The 4,283-nt window shown below is 33.2% G+C and overlaps 2 long non-coding RNA genes across 2 annotated transcripts; one reads left to right on the top strand and one right to left on the bottom strand.

Moving 5' to 3' along the window:
* Window positions 1-1,571: 1,571 nt before the first annotated feature.
* On the bottom strand, window positions 1,572-2,693 carry LOC145113956 (uncharacterized). The gene is made up of 2 exons (XR_013710897.1): window positions 2,300-2,693; window positions 1,572-1,923 (listed from the first exon to the last, which is right to left on the bottom strand). It is a non-coding gene; the product is annotated as an uncharacterized LOC145113956 (long non-coding RNA).
* On the top strand, window positions 2,586-4,283 carry LOC145113957 (uncharacterized). Its single transcript, XR_013710898.1, has 3 exons — window positions 2,586-2,671; window positions 3,012-3,112; window positions 4,238-4,283. It is a non-coding gene; the product is annotated as an uncharacterized LOC145113957 (long non-coding RNA).

The following is a 4,283-nucleotide window of genomic DNA, read 5'->3' as shown; positions in this document are numbered from 1 at the left end:
CTCAACCAACAATGAAGATTCAAGGCAACATGCTGCTTTAGTTCAACCCGTTGTTCAAGGATTATCCGGGTGATTGAAGATGCTTATTCAGGTGTTGAATGATTCAATTCTTACTCACGCATTAACTGCTTCTTTTGTTATTCCAATGAAACGGTTATCATTGGCTGCTTCAACTACGGTATGCAATAGAACCACAAATATCGTTACATTTCAATTGATCACAAATATCCTAAATTACTATTTAAAGGTGATTTTAATGAAGTTACAAGTGAACAAGTTATTCATATGTTTAATGAAATGGGGAATCAGCCAATTCCTTCAGTCATTGTCTATTTTAAGAAGTTGAGTCTTCGTGTGGTATGGAGCTTTTTCTTTGGCATTACTTTACGTTGTTCAACAAGTAGGAGTTTTGGATTAGATAAGGCAAAACTCAAGTTTTAATCAATTGTGGCTAGTTTGTACTATGGTTTGAATATTTATTAAGCATCATTGCTCTGGGATGAGTTTTGTAACTCGATCTCTCATTTGAAGATGACTACAAAAATGTCTAGTACTTAATTTTAGAGTTTGATTTTGAATGAGGTTTATACTCAAGAAGGTATTCCACTGCTTACTGATGATGATGTTGCCACATTTTGTCATTTAAGTGTTCCTAAATCTACCCTTGATGACCCAAGTGTATTTCTGGTGATTGGTCAAATTCAGATGTTGATGCTTAATTTGGTTTCTCCTACCAATCAACTTTTGATTAAGTACAAAGCCTTTATGGATCCTACTCCTACTGGTATTCTTCCTAAGAAGGTTCCTTTTGAAACTACAGTGGGTTCTTTTAAAGAAGCTGTGACATCCCGAAATTTAGGTAAAAGACTGTGAACGGTTAAGTCACAGTAAATCTCTTGGTAATTTTATTCGTTGAGTTTTAGTGAATCTAACGCAAAATAAATGAGTTATTTCAACTATTATAAGATATCAGATGATATTTTACTTTCAAATATGTAATCTGATAAACAAATCAAACATCCCAACACTCAATAATTTCGTGAACAACTATATGTATGTATGTATATTCGGGTATGGATGCGTGTCACGATCAATTATATGTGGTTGGTTAAACTTTCATAAATATACAATATATATATATATATATTGGTTCTCTAAGGAACCAATTTTTTTTTTCAAGTTTTATAGTTTATTCTTTATCGAAAAAAAAACTAAAAATATTTAAATTAATAACATAACATTGTGAATGTTAAATATATTTTTCGGATTCTCCATGTGAATTTAGATTCACATTGTGAATTTAGATTCACATTGTGAATTTTCAAAGATTCACATTATGAATTTGACGAATTTTTTTTTTTCCGAATTTGATATCATAGGAAAAAGAATATAAAGTTATGAATTGTTGTATTTTTAGTTTATTTTTGATAAAAAATAAGTTCTAAAAGTTGAAAAAAAGATTGGTTCATTGGTTAATTATGGTTCTCTATTGAACCTCACACACTCTCTCTCTCTCTCTCTCTCTATATATATATATATATATATGTTATTTACTCTTGCAAATACCTGAATACATGTACGATGTATAATTTTATTTATATACGAAAACTTAAATACACACATAAGATTATGTATTGTGTATAATTCCAAGAGGCCAAATACATTATGTAAATACATACACAAATACATGTATTTAAATAAATAAATACAAATAAATAAATAAATGAATAACAACAAATAAATAAATGAATAAAAACAGACAATTTACAGATATCTTTGAACAAGCCCACACACAAGCAATGTGCAGATTATACGAAGTCACACTCAAAATGAAATGGATTCTTGCACTTCATCATAATTCTCCTTCCCACGTTTTTCACAGCTCACTACATCTCACAGGTATGGAGGTATGGTGGTATTGTCCTACACATCAACTGATAAATTAGTTCACAAACAATCAAAACACAATAAAAACTGAATACAACGCTCAAACACTCCTATAGCTCTCTCTATCTGTACTGGTTTCAGTCAAGAACACAAGAACTGTTCTTGATTCTCGGGTACTTGCAAGCAAGAGGAACAACAACAAGTTGTGTTTCCTTTCCTTCCCTATCAATTAAGCAACCCAAAAACCCCATCGATTTCTAGCTGACAAGAGAAACCTCAAACCCAAACAAAAACCAAACACCAAACCAACCAATCCTCTTACCAATCTACTCACTTGTTGAACATGGAGCACCCAAACACCCACCTAACTAATTTACAGTAAAAAATAAAAGAAAAGAGAAGAGGATCGTACCAATTGAAGCAACAGCTACCTCACCGAGATCCTTCAGCACTTCCCGTCGATTACCACAGCCAAAAGCCACCATCTTCTAGACTATTTACGTCGATTGCAACCTCGGTTTCCCTTTCTGCCTTGGCTCGTAGACCCACTACCACCCGAAGAACCGACCCCTCCACCGTTGTTGCTGATTACTCCAACCACCGAAGACCACAACAGCCAAGCTGCTTCTCCCGTTCGGCCTCGTCAAGCCCCGGAGACGGCGAACCCCTTCCAGATGGATCGATCAGTCGCTGTCGTCATGCCATTTCCCCTCCCAATCGTTCGATCGCTTCCTTCGTCATCTGCTCCCGTCGCCCTCCATATACTCAATCATGAAATGACGGGGTAAAAGCCCTAAACTTTTGGATCCACTTGTTGGATCGGTCATGGAGCATAGATAAGAAAATGGGTCTTCATTTTGACCCGGTCAATGGTCAAACCAAAAATCAAACTTTCACTAAAATTAAACATAATTGGTCCCTCCCCCAGAAAAACCTAATAAATCAAGTCCTAAAACCCTAAAACAGTTTCAAATACACATGTTTAACCCCTGTCTTGAGAATAATTCTCAACATCAGTCCCCGAAGTATGATTTTGGCTAAATCAAACCCTAGAGTTTATTTATTTAAAGAAGGACCACCATATACTTAATAATTAATACCAAAATTACCATTTGGTTTATTAGGAAATATAAATATACTCGGTGGTTCGTTTTAAGAACGAGGATTGTCACGTAACAAATCTCACGACAAGATTCATACCTCGAGCCTCGTTCACGCTACAAAAGTGAGTGCTTACGGCCTCCTTTCAATATTTTAATTATTTCCAGGACATGTGCCTATATATTTTGTGTATACAAATATATTATCCTTTATGTGAAAATAAAATAAAATCTAGTTTATAAAAATATTATTTAAAAATTTAACATATTGTTACAAATAACTAGTATAAATTTTTCGTATACATATTATGGATTTTTTATCAAGAAATAACTAGCCCACATGACAAATGCTACATGATACAAGAATATATGATTTTTATGTGACACTGTATATTATGACAAGCACGTTATAAAACTTTGTAGTATTTCAATGGTTCAAGATATTACTATTTATGTATATTTAAATGTATATATGCATAAAGTTTATACACGTACATATGTTCATTAATTTTAAACATTCATTTTTATAAAAGCGGACACATTACATTTTTACATATATGTCAAACATACTCGGCTTTTACAAACTTTATAAAATGATATTCATTATGCCTGGTTATTAATTATAATTAAGTTGGGGTTGAGAGTTATTCATAAACTTTTTAGTTAAGGCTTTTAGTGAGACATGATTCATTAGCCAAGTTTAATCACTTAGCATACCCATACTACTATAATCGTTAATCTTTAGAGCGAGATATATAAGTATAGATCTATATGGGATTGACACCCCCACCTGCGGCTACTAGCTACAGTCTCGACTGATCAATCGAAGCAGGTGATAAGTGTCTATCATTCATTACTGCAACATCCAATGAAGCATTGTAGGGGGTAAATTCAGTCAAGTAGCTCGGTTAAAGGACTCACTAAAAACATTAACTAGAATATATCTCTCTCTCCCCCTCACTACAACCATGGGCTTGGTTTCTTTCAAAACTATTTTAAGTACAGATTTACTTATACAAATATACATTTTGGCTTTCAAAGACTCATTACAAATACAATTTTAAGTACATATTTACTTATAAAAAAATATATTCCGGGCTTTTAAAGACTCATTACAAACACTGTTTTTAACTATCGTTATACATACGAAGATAATACTTTTTAGAGTTATTAAAAGTATTGCTGTGTTAGCAGAAAACCTGTGACACTCACCAATTTGTGTTGACCCTCAAAACTACATGTATTCTCAGGAAATCTTTAAACAGACATTCAAGACAGATTGGATTATAGGTGACC

This window comes from Lactuca virosa, chromosome 5 (assembly GCF_052849685.1).
Source record: "Lactuca virosa cultivar CGN04683 chromosome 5, Lactuca_virosa_CGN04683_v6, whole genome shotgun sequence".
Taxonomy (NCBI): domain Eukaryota; kingdom Viridiplantae; phylum Streptophyta; class Magnoliopsida; order Asterales; family Asteraceae; genus Lactuca; species Lactuca virosa.
Note: the sequence above shows the minus strand (reverse complement) of the source record. Positions and strands in the feature narration are given on the sequence as shown.